This window comes from Falco biarmicus, chromosome 1 (assembly GCF_023638135.1).
Source record: "Falco biarmicus isolate bFalBia1 chromosome 1, bFalBia1.pri, whole genome shotgun sequence".
In the NCBI taxonomy this organism is placed as follows: Eukaryota; Metazoa; Chordata; class Aves; order Falconiformes; family Falconidae; genus Falco; species Falco biarmicus.
The window spans coordinates 11,773,134-11,793,671 of NC_079288.1; the positions used below are offsets into that span (position 1 = coordinate 11,773,134).

General features: G+C 48.6%; 1 long non-coding RNA gene across 6 annotated transcripts in view; it reads right to left on the bottom strand.

The window, feature by feature from the left end:
- LOC130148603 (uncharacterized) overlaps positions 1 to 15,134 on the bottom strand; it is a 198,401-nt gene extending 183,267 nt beyond the window's left edge. For 5 of the 6 annotated variants that reach the window (XR_008821592.1, XR_008821591.1, XR_008821589.1 and 2 more), the window contains exons 1-2: positions 13,918 to 14,107; positions 12,992 to 13,048 (exon numbers count right to left, since the gene is read on the bottom strand). This is a non-coding gene — a long non-coding RNA (uncharacterized LOC130148603). Of the gene's footprint in view, positions 1 to 12,991; positions 13,049 to 13,917; positions 14,108 to 14,929 lie in introns of those variants that run through there. The other variant, XR_008821588.1, reaches the window with a different exon arrangement.
- Between the last annotated feature and the right edge of the window lie 5,404 nt (positions 15,135 to 20,538).

Sequence of the window (20,538 nt, forward strand, 5' to 3'; positions counted from 1 at the left end):
GTGGGCAAAGGAACTGCAGTTCAATGGGGCCCTCTCTTGGCCTAATAGGGTAATTTAGCTCTGCAAAATTAGGGCAATTTAGCTCTGCAAAATGATCAGAGGTGGTTTTGTGAATGAATTCCAGATCAGCTGTCTAACTTGAAATTATGCTTCAATACGGACCAAAATAATTTCTGTTATCACTCATGTTGCTGGTATTACTGTGGCTGTTCTCTAACAAGTTTGTTGCCTTTATTTTGCACGTGTAGCTGGCGGCTGGATCTGGGTGCTGTGCAGGGGGCTGTACACAGACCCGTTCGAATCCAACACATTGCTGCAAGACTGTGTGCTGGTCCCTGGTTTGGGTTTGGGCCCCTCGCTGCAAGAGGGACATTGAGGTGCTGGAGCGTGTCCAGAGGTGGGCAATGAGGCTGGGGAAGGGGCTGGAGCCCAAGTCCTACAAGGTGCAGCTGAGGGAACTGGGGCTGTTTAGCCTGGAGAGACCTTCTGGCTCCCTACAGCTGCCTGACAGGGCTGTAGGTGGGGGGGTTGGTCTCTTCTCCCAAGGAAGAAGTGACAGGATGAGAGGGAACGGCCTCAAGTTGCACCAGGAGAGGCTTAGATTGAGAAGATGTCTTCACTGAAAGGGTCATCAGGCCCTGGAACAGGCTGCCCAGGGGAATGGTTGAGTTGCTGTCCCTGGGGGTATCTAAAAGCCGTGTAGATGTGGTGCTGAGGGACGGGGTTAGTGGTGGGCTTGGCAGGGCTGGGTTAACAGTTGGGCTTGATCTTAAAGGTCTTTTCTAACCTAAACGATTCTATGATCTGCAAGGCTCTCGCAAGGACCAGAGGGAGACTGGATGTAACTTCTTGCTGAAGACACTGAGCAACCTCACTAATTTACATCATTACAAAAGGCAATCTATTCCAATTCAGCTGATGCTATACCATCAGTGCTCTGTCTAGGCTTTCTGGACCTGCAGTGGCAGTATTCCCTGTGGTAACCCTGCTTCTTTCTTGTCTTTCCAGAGCTTTCCCTGAAGGCTGAATTTTCATATTCAAGCCACTTGACTCTCATACAAACACTGTCTGCTTCTTACCGCTTCTGCATTTCTCTCCCATCTAACACCCTTTGCTCCCTGGAAAGAACCCCAACTATAAAAGCAGCAATTTTGCAGCTACACACATGCAGGTGTCTGGACATGCATCTGCATGATCTGACAGACATAAATGCATACAGCATGTGGATATGTGTTCAGATGCAGGTATGCATGCACCTGCACCATGAGGGGGGGTCTAAGTAACATCTTTCTGCTTTCAGCTGTACCACTCTGCTCCAAAGGAGGTCAGCTAAGCCTACCCTCTTCTTCAGGTGCCCCTCTGAGAAGGCTTTTTGCTAGAGGAAGCACCAGTCTCTAACACTGTTCCTTTCGGACACTGGCTGATCATTTATATTTCTTTAAAAGGGCTTTCACTTCAATAGCTCTGGAAACCTAGGAAGATGAAACGAGTTTCCCAAGGTCATTCAGCCAGTGTCCTCCAAACTGCAGGGCTGCTGAAACCCAGTTTAGGATGCTATCAAACAGCTCAGACCCACAGGGGTCCTAGACTTTTTGAAAGGTTCATCCACAGATCTTTCCTCATTTCAGGCTGTTTCAATCTAACAGATTAACAGCTTCAGCAGATTTACCAGAGTTACAGGAGCACAAGTAGAAGCAAAATTATTTGCATCCCTCTGCTGCAACAGGCTCACAGGAGGCTGAGCACCTGCTGTCTGTGCGGTGTGGCCCAGTGAGTAGAGAATCAGGACATGGGAAGTCTCCTCCTCACCCTAAATACTCACTCCCTGGTCTCATGATCCTCTACAAAGTACCTCTCTGCGCCTCTAGCTAGTGTCTGTGAAATAGAGCCTACAGCATTTAATTCCTGAGCTCTCCAAGGAAAGTCTGCCCTGAAGGATCACTATCAGCACAAGCAAAACACAGCTTTGTGCAGCTTTGCCCTTCTATTGCCTTTGGTGTGAAGTTAAGAACTGCTCGAGCCTGCAAATTCAACAGGTCAAAAAACAGAGCCCATCTGCAGTCATGGCTTCAGCTGAGGAATAGGAAGCTCAAATGCACAGAAGCCAGTACGGTTCAAGAAATTAATATTTTGTTGCATTTCAAGTGGGATGACAATGCAAGGAGAAATCAGCCAAACCACGTTGGAAAAGCCCAGTGGTGATTATGGTGGAGGGGGGGAGGCTGCGCTCCTTTCAGTCTGCTTTAGCACAGGGTGGGAAAATCCCCAATTAAACCAGAAACACAGTACCTGCAATCATCAGGGGAGAACAAAAATAGCCAGGAACGCAAGCAGAGGAAATTGACTCTTGTTGCAATCAAGTGTCTTCCTTCCTCTAATTCCCTGCTCAAATATGAATTATTTCTTCTAATTCAAGTTCCTTGCAGCTTGTAAAAATCTCTCAGCAGACCTGGCTCCCACGACCTGGTTTGTACTGTCCCATTTGGATTGAGGACGCCAGCAAGAAAAATTAGTTCATAGAAGACAAAGAAAGAATCAGTTTGAAATCAAACCCTTCATCCTAAAAAGGAGCATCAAAGCAATTCAACATCAGAACACCAAAGCCTAAGCATCAGCTGCTAGATGAAGACTTTTCTATCCCATTTTACTCTGTGACAGTACCAAGGGGAAGAGCTGCTGTTGCTTTGGACAAGGTTGTTTTATCTCTGCTCTTCCAGCGAGCAGAGAGCAGCAGTGGCCCTGATCCCAGCAGAACAAGTCATCTGCAGGACCACTGCCCATCTGCTGCAGCTTACCAGGTCCCAGATGGACCAGCTCTCCACTTTGTTCTTTCTGGCCATCAGTATTTATCTCTGGAATGGGTGCAGAAAGGCCTGTATTACCTCCTAATCCCAATCCACCATGCTCTGAAGAACAAGGGTTTGTGCTGTTTATAACTGCTCAAGCTGGGAATACTTTTATTATCCACCCAGATGTGAAAACTATTGAACCAGGGCCCAGCCTGCCCATTAGCTGTGCGATCACCTGGGTACCAGGCAGGGTCACGGCATGCAGAGCTTTAAGGGGTTAATCCCAATGCAATATCAAGGTAAATACAAGGGCTTCAAATGAGGGAGTCAACTAAAATTATAAATAAAAATAATAATCCTCAAAAGCTGTTGCCAAAGAGGCTAAGCTTCTGCATCCAATTTGTCTCACATTCAGACAAGTGATGTTACAAAGCTGTGTCCATATATTATACAATTACAGGAATGTGGCTTTCATTACGTGATTAAAGCACTCCTTGTTATGACACAGCCCATACTATCAACAGATGTTGGGCCAGCACATACCGCGCTCCTCCGCGCTTTGGGTGCCACGTTGCTTCTGCTAATAGAGGCCATGCAAGGTCGGCAGGAAGCCCCCGTGGCCCCCGGCGCGGTGGTGATCAGGCTTCGCTTACACGGGGAACAGGGCTCGCGCAAGACCCTTCCCCAGACCTTCCGAGACGTTCTCCTCCTTATCGGCAGGAGCAAAGCAAACATAAACCAGATGGTCGAGCGGGCATTCCCAGCAGGGAAGGGAACACGCTCGCATATGGCGTGAGTGGAAGGAGCCGTATCACATCGGCTCGGAGGTTGTTTCTGCCTTTTCAGGGAACACCCCACGGTCTGCAGAGACATCGCTCCTCTCCCAGCCACTGACCAAAGCCAGGGGGAACCCCACCAAAACCCACAGAAACTTGGGGGGTTGTAAAGCCACCTAGGGGAATAAGACATTGCGACTGAAGCTTCAGTTGCAGAAACAGGACCAAGCTTGGGAGCCCTAGCTCAAACGTTGACTTTTCCTTCCAAGAAAACAGGGTGGGACCAAAAGCATTCAGAAGTGAAATCCAAACTGCCCTCAAAATTGTTTTCATATCAGTATGTTTTAAGTCACACAATTTCACTTTCCCCCAGAAGTTCTCATCTAGTATGTATTAAAAATACCAAAAATATTTAAGAGGATTAAAGCCTGATTTATAGGTTACATTACAGTTGAATAGTCATTTCAAGATGGTTTAGATGATTCAGATACAATTTGATTTTTTTTTCTATTTTAAATAGTCATCACAAGTGAAAGTGGATGAAAAATACCGCTTACAAATACAAGTAAAAAGCCATTTTTCAACAGCCTGAAAGGTTGTTTGGTTTCTTCCCCCCACGCACTTCAAAACACTAATTGGGTATTATAGATGAAGGCGAGGTTCAGGACTGAGCGGAGGCAGAGGTTGGGGTTATGCAAACTCGGAGACAGCCTGTGCTTGCTGCGGTATCAGAGCAGTGCCACCAGGCTCCCGGGAAGTCCATGCAATGGGAACCATTTGGCGTCCTTCCGCAGCAAGCAGCAGTGAAGGACACACCTGCATTTATACACATGCTAGCTGGGGCTCTAACAGATGCCACGGCCTGGAGCCACCGCCAGGCACTAACAGCCAGAGCTCCAAATATCGTATCCAACTATACTCGTAGCCCCCTTTGCTCCCCCCGGCATGCTTCAGGCCTTCCAACCCCTCTAGCTCTTCCCCACTTATAGTCCTTTTACATCTCCCTGGCCCACACCATTCCAATCCCCGCGCTCCAGAGCTTTCTGCCTGCTAGCCTGCACCCCAAAGGCATCCCTGTAGGCTCCCACTAAATGCCAAGTCTTCTCTAAAGCAACGACAAGTTTTTAAGCCAGCACAGGAACCAATTTGCAAGTCATCATATCCTTCAGTTGTCATTTATGCCCCTCCCCAGCTGCTCCAGCAAACAGCCCTTGTTGGTTGTGGTTTATTTTTCTGTGCTCGTTTAGCAGCCGCATTCACTATCTTGCCCCAAAATTACACTCATTTAATTTCCCCAGTGAATCTGCCGACTGTTTGCAGGAGTTCAGGACAGCAGCACTCCCCACAGCTCAGCAGCACTTCGTAAGGCGTTTGTTGGGCGCTGATGGGCAAGCTGCATCTGAACCCCAGGCTCGTCAGGCTTCCAGGAGTTCACCTCATACCAAGAACTCGCTTTTTGTTGAAATCTGCTCTAAGGAGAAGGGCTGAAGAAAAGGAACAGGGTTGACCATTGCCAAAGTGCCCCACATGTTAACTACCAGCCCAAGTTAATCCCGAATCAAACAGCTCATTATATTTCTAACACAACCCCCTGACAGGCTCCATCCGTTTGGGCCACAAGAGTCCCAGCTCCTCACCACAGCTGGGCCCAGATCCAGCTCAGGTTCCCAGCTCCCGTTGAAATATTTGCATGATCCTGGGCTTTATTATTTTAGCTTAAGCAACACAGACGGTCAATCAGCTGTACAAGTCCCATTTTCAAATCCTATTCACCAGCACCTGAAACTGGCTCTCGATCAAAAGACAACCCAAGCCCAGGTCTCACTTTTATGCCGCCTTTCCCAGCAGACAGCCAGCACTCCCCCCTTCAAAAGCCATTTAATCCTTCTCCAATTCCAAGCTTAACATAAGATTTCTTCACTTAAAAGAATTAAAGTAGTATAAAACTCCTACTAACTGAACAAGGATGTGCCTACCTCAAAACCATTCAAGCATCCAGCCTTGAACATGAGCTTAGCAAGCCTGGCAACGCTATCATGGAAATTCCTCTATTAAGACGTACCTGCAGGATATACACTAAAAGAAAAGGTATTTTATTCATTTGTCCAAGCAGTTATTGTCTCCAGGCCAACAAGCAAGCAGAATTTTGTAAGGATAGATTAGGTGGTACTTTTATCCTGTAACTGAAAAGAATAAACTCAGTACTTTATTTCCACCAGTGCTTTTAAAATAAGTATTTCTTTTCCCAAATAGCGATAAATATCTACAGACATATTTGTCTGGAGAGGGACAGAAGTAGGTTAGCACAGCACGATGTATGCTAAATGACAGCTATGTCCCATGAAAACAGGTGCGAATGTACAGGGTCTGCACTAACACAGATACAGAACTAAGGATGCGTACTGTAAGAAAAGGGAGGAGGAAGAGCGCGTATAATTATTTAGCATTCCACCCATCCAAGGCATTTCCAGACACATGCTATTTGACAAGCTCCCTGCCAGAGCTTTAATCCAGGAGCTGACGGACCAGCACATTCCTCCGGTTCTGCCTGCCCAGCCAGACACCTGAAAGGGGCCCAGCTCCAAGGGCGAGAGCTCCGCGCTTCGCCATAAACAGCCCCGGCTAAAACGTGTTGAATGAGGCATCAAAGCTGAGGCGTGCAACATCACTAATTGCTTGTGAAAATCTAAGCTTCAGTGCCTGCAAACGCTTAAGCCCATGTATAATAGAGTCCTCCTGTTGACTCTGTGGTTGGCCTTGCTTGCATCCGCTGAGAAGTTGCTGCAGATGGACATGCTTGGGATGGGGGAGCGCTATTAATAACAATAATATTGAGATCTCACATAGCCTCGGGCACATCAGAGCTGGGTAATTACATAGGAAGGTGAGTCAGGAGAAAACAACCTCCCTCTTTCATAAAGAATAAATTTCACCCTGACAAATACAGTGCGGTGAAAAACAGAGGAAGTAAACGAGTCCTGAGCAAATTAGATATCAGAAAATCTCCAGTCATTGTAGGCAGCTCTGGGGAAAAAAAAAAAAAAAAATCACTTCCCAGTGGTCAAAATCAGCAAACTACAAACTAAAGGCAAATGCTGTGAACTACAAATGAAAGCAGCACTATACCCTGTCCACACCATTTCAGCCAGAGCAGAAAGGGAACAGGTGGATTCTGAAACAGCTCCCAGCTAAGAGCATGACTGATCTTAGTTCTGGTGAGATCATCACACAGAGAGGGAGCACAAAAATCATGATTCTTTCATCTCAAATTCCTTCAGTTATGAAACAAAAGCAGTACACAGAATGATGCACAGCAAAGGTGAATCCCATATCCTATTTGAATTTTCCCATTATACAAACATGGGCCTTTTGGAGGAACTGAGGTGTGACATCTACAAAAGCAGCTCTGAACCAAATTCACCAACTATCCCTGTGGCACAACCCCAGAAGCACAGCCAGGTTTGGATCTGGGATTAATCCTAAATTATACTGGGGAGAAGCCCTCTGAGCAGGGCAGAGGGGCCAGATGCAAGAGGAGCATTTCCCATCCTGCAAAACCATGATCAGAAAGAATTGTCTTGTTTGCAAACATTTTCATAACCTTGTAATAAACAGGAGGCAAGTTCCCAACTGCCTCGAAGCTATCAGATTTGCCTGAAATTGTAGAAGACAGTTGTTGTGTAAGAAAGAGGGCAACAGCCACTGGACCACTTCCCCTCCTGAGCTCCAAGCCCTCACAGTTAGATGAAATCATCTGGAGACAACTACATCCCTCCGTAGATAGAGACCTTTGCAGGATGCTATGACAGAAACATCCACCCTCATGGGCAGAAAAAAAGTCACTAAGATTCCTCATGCCTTAGCTCAGGCATTTATCTTTCAATGACGTTAAGGCTTTTTTCTAATCAAATCAATAACAAGCCTTAATCTATCTCAGAACAGGCTGAATTGCCTTCTGGGGGCTCCTGTGTCTCTCTCCACCAGAGAAGGAAGCCTGCAGGACCAGGCAGCAGTTCCTACATGGCTAAGATCAGGTGTATTGAAGTCCTTCCTAAATGAAGCAAAATTAAGTGTTCTCTACAGACACGTTACTGCAAACATTCCTCCACTAACAACTCTTCTTGGTCTTTTTCTCTACAGCATCTGGTTCTGGCCACCGCTAGCAGCAGAGTGCTAGACTCTGTGGAAATCAGATTTGACCAAGCATGGGAATTCCTGTGTACCAATAAGTTATCCTTTGATTCGTGGCATATTTCAGATTAAAGTTCCAAGGAGCTACAAGGGGAGAGGGAATTCTCCATTTCAGTCCTGAGGGCTGCACTGATTTATTATTTCTGGCACCATATAATGCATTGTTTGGTTGAGATTGGCTGTTAAAATCCATACTTAGGAAATGTAATATTCCTCTGGAAATGTCCCATTCTGACTCTTTTTTTTTTTAAATGGTATTTTTATTCAGAGGAAGAGGCAGGAACAGTGGAATTAACCTAGTAACGATATTCTAAACCATTTCAGCTGGTAAACTCAGGTAGACTAATATTTTATTGCCATTTGGCCACCTATTTCTTTAACCAAAACCAAGACCCTCGTGAGAATTCTGGCAGAATAATTAAGGAGAGATGGCTGTACCTCTTCCCAATAAATAAAAGGAAAAAATGCCAAAGGACTGGAGCATGGCTCACTCCTCGGTGTCTTCTCACATTAGCACTGCTCGGTGGCTGAACAAGGGTAGCTAAATGAGGGACAATCAGAGCCCAGTATGTGAGTGAGCCGGAGGTTCTCACCCACGGGCTCCTCCAGCGAGCGGATGAGCCGGGAGCCATCCCTCCACGGGCTCAGGAGAGACCTTGGCAAAGGGCCACCAAAAAGTAACCGCAGAGGCTGGCAGATGGCAGAATAGTGTAAACCCAAAGTTTTTCCCAAGCTGTGTGCCATACCTCCATCCTGGCTGATCACCTGCAAATCACGCTCATTGCTAAGTTTATTAATAAACTCCTTGATTTAATTCACAGAGGCCTGATCTGCGGCGCCGCTGATCGGTGTCACTTCACCGTGGCTCACAGAGGGGATCAAGCTTGCCACAGGTGAGATCCAACCCCCCGCTTGCCAACAGCAACCACTCCCTGGGAAATCCAGCCAGGACCCTGCAGGATGGGTAACAGACAGTTTTTAGGAACTGGCCCCCTCTCCCTCCAGGGGATTTACCCTCTGTTCCCCCAGAGTGACCAGGAACCCCCACCCTCCCGCTGTGATGGAGCAGTCACTGGGGGAAGGATGCTAAGAACAGAAAGCAGCAATAGCCAGCTCTAAACCTGAGCTCGCTCTTTGCTCACCCAACATTGCAGCCTCTACCAAAGTGTTTTCAGAGAGTAGAGAAACGCATCTCCTGCGAACAGAGCGCTGAGCCCACTCCCCACTCTGCTGCAGGCTGTGGGAAGCACTGGTGCTGCAGCCCCGGGGGGTAGTGACCGCTGGGAGCCACCAGCCTCCACAACCACCAGCCTCTTCTGACACCTAGTGCCCAGCACTCAGGACCCGGGCAGCCCCCAGCCCCACCGGGCTGGGACACTGGCCCAGCACCCTGGCAGCCGCAGGCACTGGTGACACCAGCAAACCGTGTCAAGGCCGCTGGCTGGGTCAGGGCAGCACCAGGTTTGCAGGGCCCAACTTAAATCTGTGCTTCAGGCTACTCAAAAGAGCATCCCTACACGTTCTGGTTAAAACTTGCAACTCCACAGAAATTAACTTTTTTATTTCAGCAGGGTCCAGGAACGTACCTTTTGCTTGTCACTCTTACAGAATTCTCTGGGTGTAAACACTTAATGGAAATGTTCCTGGAATCATATTACCATGAAAAAGTGTGATACCAGAAACATTTGCATGAGACAATAGTCTGTAGCTTTGCAGCATCCAAATCCAGATGTTTCTGGTGAGAAAGAAATAGATGACCTGAGAATTAAACCCAGGCCCCTTGGCTCCCCTCCAGATGCTCTACCAGCTGCTCACACCAAGTCCCCTCTGGTCAATTACTTTACTTGATGCTTCTAATCAACAATATTATATATGTGATGCTATAAACTTTTGTATTTAATATTAGCTCATAACTCAGCATCCAAAACCAGATGTTTTTGGTGAGAAAGAAATTGATGACTTATCAGAGGACTGAACCCAGGCCCCTTGGCTCCCTTCCAGACAGCCTACCAGCTGAGCTGCAAAGCTAACCAGTTACCTCCCGCTCCCCCTACACCGCTTCTTTTCTTGGAAGGAAAAGGAAAAGGATTTCACGTCTCCCAGTGCAACGTGCAGGAATATGCAAAAGATGGTTTTATAAACACTTTTAAAACCATGTGTAACGCAATGTTGCTGTGAGTCAGGAGAACACACTTTTTCCCAGTGAAAGGCTTTGCAGACAAGCTCCTTTCTTTCCTAACAGCCAGTCCTCACTGAGGGCTCACGTAAGACCGCATGCAGAAGCGGCATAATAGACGACTAATTTAAATCTTCAGTTTCCCCATGCTCTGCTGAAGATGATTATGAGACACTCTCTGCAAAGCTGCCTCCAGGACAGCTTACTGGGTCATATGATGCAGCAAAACGTTACAGGACCTAAACCAGATTTCTGCAGGACTGAAAGGTGGAATGCAGTCATCTCTGATTTATAGAAATTTTATATGTTCCAACCATGCAAAGCAGTTAAGCAAGTGCTTTACTTCAAACCTGTAGTAGATGCATTGAATCCAGTGCAACTACTCATATATTTGAAGTTAAGCACATACTTAAGTGCTGTCCTGTACAAGGCTATACTTGGGGAACTCAGCACAGTACTGTTCCGCTGTTGCTTAACTGCACAGGATGCTCTATCACAGCATCACATATTTATTTATTAAAGGGTAGAGCATCAATTTTCTAAGTATGTATTCACAGGGGTTTTCTCCTACATTATAGCTATAAGATACAATAAAAAGAAACTTCCATGAAAACCCAAAGTCTTAAGAACTTTGTTTAGGATTACAGACAACATCCATTACAGAGAGCGTACAGATCTACAAATATTTGCCCACAGTTGGCAGAAACAACTGTTAAAATATTATTGCAACTGGAAGGAATCTGAAAGTAAAACCAGCATGCTGCAAAAATCTATTAGAGAATATTTTCCAAAGACGCAATTCCAGCTTCCCTAACCAATGAAGATAGTATACCTTTTCTAAGGAGCAAGTGCTTTTTAAGAAAAGAAAATATGACTGCAAACATGCAGAGAATTGGCCGTAGTGTTCAGAGAATTCTTCTTGTGAATATGAGTAGATTTTAAGATCAATGTCTTGCCTAAGTTGAAGTAATTATAATAATGTTGTGATTTTGCATATTTCAGTAACAGCCAGTATTTGCTGTCTAGGGCATCTCACTGTACCCAGAAAATGAAATTAGGCAAAAGCTTGGATAGATCCTACAAATGCCACAGAAACAAATTCCATCCTCAGTGAAACAGATTTTCAAGTTTGGCTTCGTTCTACACTGACAACTCGGCATTATCTTGCCAAGATTTGCACTATAATCGAAGCAGCTAAAAATCAAAGCTCAAATAAAACATTGACTAAACTGCAAAGGCGTAGATAACTTTCTGTTCAAGAACTGATACCCGAAACAGTACAATTCCATCGAGTCATCTTTTACCAAAAATGTCTCATCTCTGGTCAAATGACTTCTTCAGATAGCTTCAAGCTAATTGGGAGGATATATTGTACCAAGGCTGTTCCGCATGAAGAGAAGGAAAAGAGAATCTGTAGGGTGGGAGGTGACAAAGAAAAGGAGAAACAAAGATGGAAAAAAAACCAGTCTTGAGAGCACTTAAAGGGCCAGGAGGGTAGGGAGAGACACAGGAGCAGGACCAGCAGGTCAGGGAGAAGTCCAGGGAGACCACGTCTGGAATCAACACACTCCGTCAGCATCTGGGGTTGACCAGACCACAGTACATGCAGAAGTGCTGAGAGCTGCAGAGCATCACAAACATTTCATTTTCAATAGCGGGTGCAAATCATGTTGGGCTTGACCCTGGTGAGACACCAAGACCTGCAGAAGCTGATGAGGAACAAGGGCACTCTATCTCCTTGGATGCTGTGCATTTAGCAGGATTGAGCCCACACAAAAGCAATGTCCAAACTATTAAACTAAAACCCCGTGACAAGAACACCATTAAAATATCTTAGTGCCTGGTGCACTGCTGGGGGCAGAAGCACTAACCACAGCATCGTGAGAAGAGGAGGAAGGTATGTGGCACAGGCAGAACACAGAAAGTGATGAGCAACTGAGATGGAGCCTGAAGGTCTCCAGGACCAGCCACACATCACAAAAAACACACATGGCCTCTGAAGACACAACGCACTCCTCCAGTCTTCTGCAGAGGAAGCAACACTTCAAAGCTCTCAGCATCTCAGCTCTCCTCACACTTACTTCACCAACAGTAGTTATCCAGCACACCTCACTGGCACAGGATGAATTTTAAGTCGGTAGCCTTCAGCTAAGCACTGCGGTGCCTTCATATTCTCTTGCACCTTCTAACACCTGACAGCTGTTCAGAAGCACTGGCATGACAGATTCTGACAGACTTAACCTGTCCTAAGCAATTCCAAAAATTATGCCACCTTTCCAGAATTTCCAACGTCTTATTTTAAGACAGATTAATAGACACAGATATATAAATATATATGTTTAAAAGGAGAATTACATCAATGTCATATCACAGTCTGTCCATCCTGGTTGAACGGCTGCTGCAAAGGGGAGGAGACTTTAAATGTTTGGCCCTCATTTGGTGGTCTGAGTGTTGCAGCACCCATCACCTGTGGGAACTGGGACACACATAACTGCAGGAAGCCTTTTGGGGGCCCTGAAACACCCAAGCATAGCTACCTGAGGAGCAAGCAAACTGATGGATTGTAAATGCTGTTTTCCACTGGTTGCTCCTGCAAGTTCTTCCTCTCATTCAACTGGCACAGCAACACACCATCTTGTACTCGGGCATCACCTTTCCCCTTCAGCCACATGCCAAAAGTCAAGACAGCCAAGGGGTGATAACCTGCATCCTGTGACAGCCCAAAGACACGCAAAACCACATGACTAGGTATCACCCAGACTATGCTGTTGACTTCCAAGTCCAAAAAAAATCAAAGACCAAATGGCAAGAAACACCGCTCTTTCTTAAGATCAAGCTTCAAGGAGTGTGGAGGAAGGGCTAATGAAGTGCAAAACAGAAACAAGCAGAGTCATCATCTAGTTGTTTCCCAGTTTCACATCAGGTGACTGCATTTTCAATATGAGTACAGGCTGCCTTTAATTAACCATGATTGCACCGAGCCAGAATTTGGAAGGTGTCAGTACCAGCACGCTTTCAGAGAAAAGCTACACTGCCCCCCACCTCTTTCACAAGCCTACCTTGACTCCCAGACCATCCAGGGCTCCAGAGAACAAATTCCAGGTCTTGAACCAGATCTGAAAGCAAAACGAAAATGTCTGGTTGTAAAAGCTGTAGCTTTCCAAGGGTATGGTGTTGTTGGTTTGTTTTTTTTTAATATAATAAACTGGTACACAACATTTTGCAACAGTGTACAAATATAACTCATTTTCATCTTTTCTATAGATCATAGATTTTAGAGCATTGAAACATGCTCTAAAATACCTCCCTTATAACCTCCTCTCCTCCTCCCAGTCTGTTGTCTGCGGATACAACACAGACCAAGTGATCAGATTTGCTCGTTGCTTCATATATTTTTTTAATCATTCACAGAGAGGACACTGTCCAGGAAAGAGCAGCTGGAACCACAGCTGCAAAGCTCTCCCTAATGTGACACCACATAATCATACTTGATAGCAGAAGAGTTCTCTGGAGGAGAAAATCACTTGAGGAGATGGGCTGTAATCAAGTGGGGATCCACCAGCCTTCTGGCACTTGAGGGTTTTTGCACTTGGCAAGCTTTTGTTAACAAGATGCAAACTCTTCTACCCAGACAAACGAACTGAACTGACAAGAGATATTTTCAACAACAACAAAAAAAAGAAACAAAATGCATACAGGTATAAAGCTGGGAGGCAGGCAGCACGTCATGAAAGAGTAAATTTGCTGCTAGCCTAACCACAGTAGCCGCGTGGGCTCCACAGGAAATACACCCCTTTTCACCCACTGTTCGGTTTGTGCAGCAGCCAGTTAGACACAAAACCCATCAAAACTGAGAGTTACTCCCATCCAGACCCGTGCCCAGACCTGGCTGCCTGCATCCTCAGCTTCCCTGGAAGGAAAACACGCATTTGCACACAGCTTACACCGTGCATTTACCCCCAGCAGACACAGTCTCTGTATTTACTTGCAACCAGCCTCCCCAGGACAGGAAAAAACCACCAGGAAAACCGGGCTGTCGGCAGAGCTGACCCCCGGCAGGGCGAGGAGGGGGCAGCCCCTCGCAGCTCTCACCAGCACCCTGGGAGCCCCAGCGTGGCGAAGGCTGCGGGCAGGGTCCCCCCGCCACCCCAGCCCTGCGCAGCCCCCAGGAAGCTCCGGAGCTCCCCCGTCCTCCTGGGAGGGGGCGAGGAGCTGCCCCCGCCCCTTTAAAGGGAGCCCCGCGCTGGTCGAGCAGCACTTTAACCTCTTCCTGGCTGGTCCGCAGCCCTGCCAGCTCAGGTAGGGATGCTCCCAAGGGGCAAGTAAAGGCAGATCCTGCCTCGTTGCACTCCGTGGGGCAGGATGCTGGCTGGTGTAGCCCAGATTTCAGAGGTGCTGCGTGCTGCAACTTGAGGGGGTAAGCTGGATTCTCCCCAAAGCTGAGGCTGGCTGTGGTTATATGTGATCTGCCTAAAAGTGGGAGAGAGAGGATTCTAATGAATGAATGTCTGACGACCGCTCCCAGCCTAATGTTCCTAACAACATCTACAAAAATATAGGCAATTGCAAAATGGGGACCCAAGAACAAATCTGGGGCGTGGGCAGGCACATGATGTTTTTAGCACGATACACATAGGGAGCAACCAGAGTAACTCCTGGAGTACTGTCAGTCAGTCAGTGTGTGACACCCCACAGCCTGGGGCTAGGACAAGCAGGACCTGTTGGGTGCAACACAGCCAGAAAGTCACAGTGACCCTGAACACGAGATGGACAGACCCAGGATGTGTGACAAGGGGACAAAACAGCACTAAACTGGTACCTAAACCCACCCTTACCGAGGCAGGTGATAGCCTCCCCAGGAGACCACCACCCCGCTGCAGAGCGGTGGGAGCCGTGCACACCATTGGGGCCCCTTGTAGATGGGAGGCTGGGGAGTGTATCTACAGAAGAGGGGGACGGGAAATGCAGACGTTTCATGTTGGTAGAAAAAGACTTACCCTTCGATGTCTGGCTCTTTTAAGTGCTTTTGAGGTGCCTGAATCAGATGCTTATAGGATGGGCTGTCTGAAGAAAGCTGTTGTTGCCTCCCTGTGAGACGAGCCCAGGCTGCAGTAAGAGCACCCAGGATGTTACGGGGGCACTGGCAGGACTGGGAGATGCACCTGCAATCAGCTTGTTTCCCTAATGCACAGCCACAGCCACACTGCAGCTTAATACCTGACAACCAGAACAGAAAACAGCAGATTAATTATGACATGATAAGAGGGATATGCTCCAGCTCACTGTTCCCCAAATCAAAAGAGCAAACACTGCTAAGATTATTGGTATTGCTTATCAAGACAACAAGGGGAACCAAGGTAAAAGTTAATCTACGTGGGAATAAAACCCTCCTCTGGCAGCCTGTCCTGAGTGCTGTATGTGGCATAGGAATGAAGGGAGGACAGGGAGAAGAGGAGGGAAGATGTGCAGTACAATCCCTGAAGGGGGTTTCATCCCTGCTGTCCCAAAGGACTCTGGCTAGCACATTTTTGTGAGGCTGTGGCCTCTTCTGCTTTCCCAGTGTCTGCACAGAGTTAGGACTTTAAAATAAAGTTATTCCACTCTCCGACAGGGATGATGCAGTCTTCCTCAGCAAAGGTTTCTATCCAGCAAGGTGAAGTGCCCGTAAGCAGTGAGATGAGATGCCTGTAAGCTACTGTTTCTTTTGTTATTGCTTCTTCCAACTTGGGCTGAGAAGCTGAACCACAGACAGAAAGCGTGGAGCAAAGCGTGAGCGGGCGCAGGAGCAGAAGGAAGAACACTGACGCCTGTACAGCAGGCAGGATAATGCACCTTTCTCCATGATCCGTTACCTCAGCACACTCCTCAAAGCTACCTGGCTGCAAATGCCAGCTGATGGGCATGGAAAACGTGCACAGCAGGGCTGTCCCCATGGCCAAAGCGGGAAATGGAGCCTGGCTGCAGGCAGCACTGTGCTCACTGCATGTCCCTCGTCAGCCGGTGAGACAGCTCCCCGTGCTCTGCCACCACCGGTTTTTTCAACTTGTTTAAAAGCACATTTATTTCTTGGAAGCCTCTGAACATCAGATGGAACTAATTAAAAACCAGGAGGGCTCAGGGGAACTGGAGGAGGGGGGGTGGGGGGGAAGAGGGAGACATGCAATTTGGTTTCCACTTCAAAGTGGTTTAAGCAAAATAAAAGCACTCAGGCCCTCTAATGCAGGCTCGTGCCCATGGGGACGGGAGAGAAGGGGGCACTCAGGGCTCTCAAGTGGCCACTTTCCTCCCTACTTTTGCTCACAAGGCTCAAAGGAGCCATTTGGATGCTGTGCCAGCTGATTAGTCAGGGCATCAGAGGTTAATTGCAGCTATTCTTCCTGTGCCCTCCCATCAGTTTTGCAGAGCTGGTGGCACTGCACTGGAGGAGGTGGTCACAGGCACCCACCCACCCAGTCCTCTTCCTTGTCCATAGGGGCTGTGGTCACCTTCACACAAGACAGTGACTGCCGTTGCGGGATTTCTGGGCCAGGTCAGGAGACACTGCCACGGGCAGGGCTGTCCGAGGGCAGAAGCCCCCTGGGACAGCCCTGTGCAGCCCCCATGTCCCAGCATGGAGAGGCACCTTACAGACAGCCCCACTGCCTCGCAGGTACCCCAGCTGCTCTCCACTGCAGCCTTCCCGCCATCCCTGTGGCACTGGGGTCCCCACTCTGGGGTCCCCACATGTGTGTCCCCGAAGCTCCCAGAGGCTGCACGGTCCCACAGCACTGACCCCCTGCCCAGCCCAGCCCCAAACCCCCACAGCACTGACCCGCTTCATGGTGGCTTGAGCACCCCCATCCCTGAGACCTCAGCCCCAGTCCCGCACCGCGCAGGTCAGCAGGGAGACGGGGGGATGATGCCCAACACCCCCTCCAGCCCCAGTGCAGCCAGGGACCCAGCACGGCACATCGCATCCCGCTGCAGTCCCTTGAGCCAGCCAATGTCCCGTCCTCCTGCACCCGCTTCTGTTTGTCCTCCCCTCATTTTGTGTGGCTGGGGGAATGGAAGGGGAAGGAATCAATAAAAATTAATTCTGAAAATAAATAAGGAACGAATTGGTAGCTTGTGAGTGGCAGCGGATAAAGTGCCCCGTGATGGCCCCATAAAACATCTCTCCACACACCATTTATCACCAAGCCAGTATGTCTTAGCATCAAGCTTAATTTACTCAATATTAAAAGACATAAACCCGTCCTTGCAAATTTGGGAAGCGTAGTTTCAATGACAATTAAGGTTTTAATGCATCTGATGCCTGTGCTTGGGGTTCTCTGTCTCTGGGGGCTTGGGGGGTCCTTTGGCTGGGCTGTACTGTTGGGATGGGTCACTCGGGAGTTTAGGCTCCCCAGTACCTGACATTTGGTTGCAATACCTGAGAGGCTCTGCAGACCTGACCTGAAGAGCTCCCAGCTCACGCCTGGGAGACTGGGGACGAGCGATGAGACCCGCTGCCACATCCACCACCCTCAACAGCCCCCAGCCGCTGCCATTCCCCGCGATGCACTTGCCCGTGACCGGCTTGCTGCGGCCGTAGCGCGGCAGCCACTGCCGTGTGAAGAGAAGCTTTCCCCGTCCCCTGTCTGCCACAGAGAGCCATTGTGAGCAGCGAATTACAGCCCCATTGGAGCCTCCTTGGCTGCAGCACAAGAAGCGAGGATGCTGGTCCTTGAGCAAAGCTGACTGGGTTTTATTCAGTTGCTTTTCTTTTGAAAAGTTTGTAATACACTGCCCAAGACATAGTACGAGCTCTGTATGAGACATGAATAACATTCACTCATGTGACTGTTTGTACAATCGAGGGCATTACAGGTCAGGCTGAGAAGTGTTGTAAGAATGATGCAAGGCCCCCAGCCTAGACAAGCAGGGAGCATGGCGAACTAAGATAAAGAGGCATTCACAGGGCTGTGTGGGGTCCAACACACAGTAGCTGAAGGCCCAACAGGTCACAATTTCAATGCATGTTCCTGGGGCTACCCGTGGGGAAACGTGGCTCTTTTCTGGCTGCACATAATGTCATTATCAAACTCACCTTCGAGAGCCAGAGCAAGACCCCCATCAGCCCTGCAGAGACAATGAGTGTGACTTACGGAGAAGAAACCAAAAGAAAGCACACGACAGGCATGGCAGGGGAAAGAGCTGACCCTTCTCTGAAACGCTAGCTAGCCGTGGACGTGTCTCGTGCTTCCGTGTCTCTGCTGTAGCCCCTAGCACCCAGTGCCCCCGTGCCCACCTCCACAGCCTCCTGGCAGGGACTAGGCTCTGCTGCACCACCCGAGTCCATCCCCACAGCCTTCGGCTTGGCTCTCCAGGTCCTCAGCTGCTCCTGTCACCTCCTCAGCACCTCCTTCCTTGGCACCAAGCATCCTAGGGAGAAAAGGCCACCGAAGACAGATGTGAGGCTGTGTTTATTCCAGCTTTCAACAAAGAGCCTACATCAGGTAGCAGGTTTTTTTGCTTGTAACAGCAAGGAGAGGAGGAAGAAACGGCTTTTCCCTCCCTCTGCTGAAACATTGCAGTGCACATATTTTGGAGGTGGCATTTTGGCAAATAAAAAGCCCAGCAGCAGTACAGGCAGTGCACCACAGGGGCTGTTTTCCTTTAGTACTTGTTCCCGAGAGCCACTGCTGCTGGTTGGCAATTGTACAGACTCACAATTTGTATTTTTTCCCTCCCCAGCCCGGTCCCTCAGCCCCCACTGCCACCCCACACACCCAGCCTGCCCCTTTATACCCAGCCCCCCGCTCCCTGTTCCCTCTGCACTGCTGCACTGCGGTGGTGCTCCTGTAACCCAATCCACCCCAGCAAAAACAACCTGGCTCTGTGAGGGGTGGGGCTTCTCCTTAATTTATGTAGGGTCAACCTCATAATTGTACCCCTCTTTTTATCCCTTCCTCCATATAAATCATGTATGTGACATTTTAGCGGAACGGCAACAAATTGAGCACGATGTTCTTATCACCAGCTTAATAATTTAATTCAAAAGGGCTTTGCATCATTGCACGCCAGGATCAAGAGGAAGCAAAATCAGGCCATCCCTGTGCAGCCGAGCTCCTGCAAGCTGGGCCAGCATGTCACACAACTCTGCACTTCCCAGCTGTTTTTCTTTCATTTAAAGTTTTATCTGGACTCTGGGAAGAGCCAGCTGAGTGCCCCAGCAGAAGCGAAGGCTGTTCAGCCAAGAAGCAGAGCTAATGGGCTCTGCAGTGCTGGATGCTGCTGAAATGCCCATGAAAGTCAAGAAAAAGGCATTTTGAAGCAATACCTGCAGCTCAGAGGAGGAACGGCCTTTGCACACAATGCCCAGGCTTCGCCCGTTGCCTGGCCAAAGCTGTGCAGGTATGGAAGGCAACCAGCAGGGCAGGAGGAGAGAGTCAGCTTGTGTCTGCAAGTCCCTGGGTCCTTTCTCACATTGGCCAATGCCCATCCAACTCCAGCAATGCTTTACCTCCTGTTTGCAAGCACCTGGCTAACAGAAGGTCACAAAAAAAACCCCAAAAAACCCCAAATTAAAAAAAAAAAACCAAAAAAACAAAAACCAAAACCAAAACACCCAAAACCCAGGGAATTTGTTTTCAGGGAATGAAAACTGTCCATCTTTGATCTCAAGGTCTTTTCCTGCGCTCACTATTTCTGGTGAGAGACTGAGGGAAAGAAACGACGCTAAAACCAGGAGAAGCGTTGGAACTGAGATGAGCAGAGCCATGTGTGGAGGCAGACGCAGAGCTGCACGGTGCACGGATCAGCACGGCCCACCTCACGCGTGGCAGTACGCGTCTCTGCAGGTGTTTGCCCCAGTACCCTGCGTGCCCCAGCCTGCCTCCCTGCCCCGGGACTGTGCCAGCTCCCAGCCTGCCGCAGACGCACACCACTCGTTTCCAGCTAAACAAGCCAGATTCAGTCTGTCACTGCTGGGGAACAGGCACGGGAGCAGCTCAGCAGCAGAAAGGGCATAACAAAGAGATGTGACTCCCCCCCGCATAGCTGCGGCTGGGAAAGGGCAGCATGTGTGTCTGTGCATGCTCCAAGGGATGCTCCAAGGGATGCTCCTTGCATCCTGCTTTCCCCAGGCATCGTTTCTGAAGTGACCTACAGATGGAAATGAGACAGATTTGATTGATTGCTTTGTAGGAGCTGAGCTATGAAAGTAGAAGCCCCACCAGCATGGTTGTTAGCAAAGCTGGATCTGCGCATCTGCTGGGTAAAATGGTCTAATCAACAAAAGTAAGACCATTTTTAAACTGCCTTCATAGCCTGCAAAGCAAATTGATGCTTGGGGAAAGCAGCAAACTCCAGCCAACAGCCTTCACCAAATCCAGGCTCCGTTTGGGAGCCCCTGGCTCCCTCTCTATCTCCTCCCTACCTACAGCATGTGGAGCCAAAGCCCCCCAGGATACAGCCCATCGTCACTGCGTGGTGATTTTCCAGCCTGCCCTGAAGTCAGACATGCTCTGATGTATCTTCGTATCTCATGCAGGAGCTGAAAGCAGGCAGGGAAGAGAGCCCGTCTCAGGTCCAGGTTTTCATAGTTTACATTTCATGAGCCAGACGGCCTCCTGGACAGCACGTC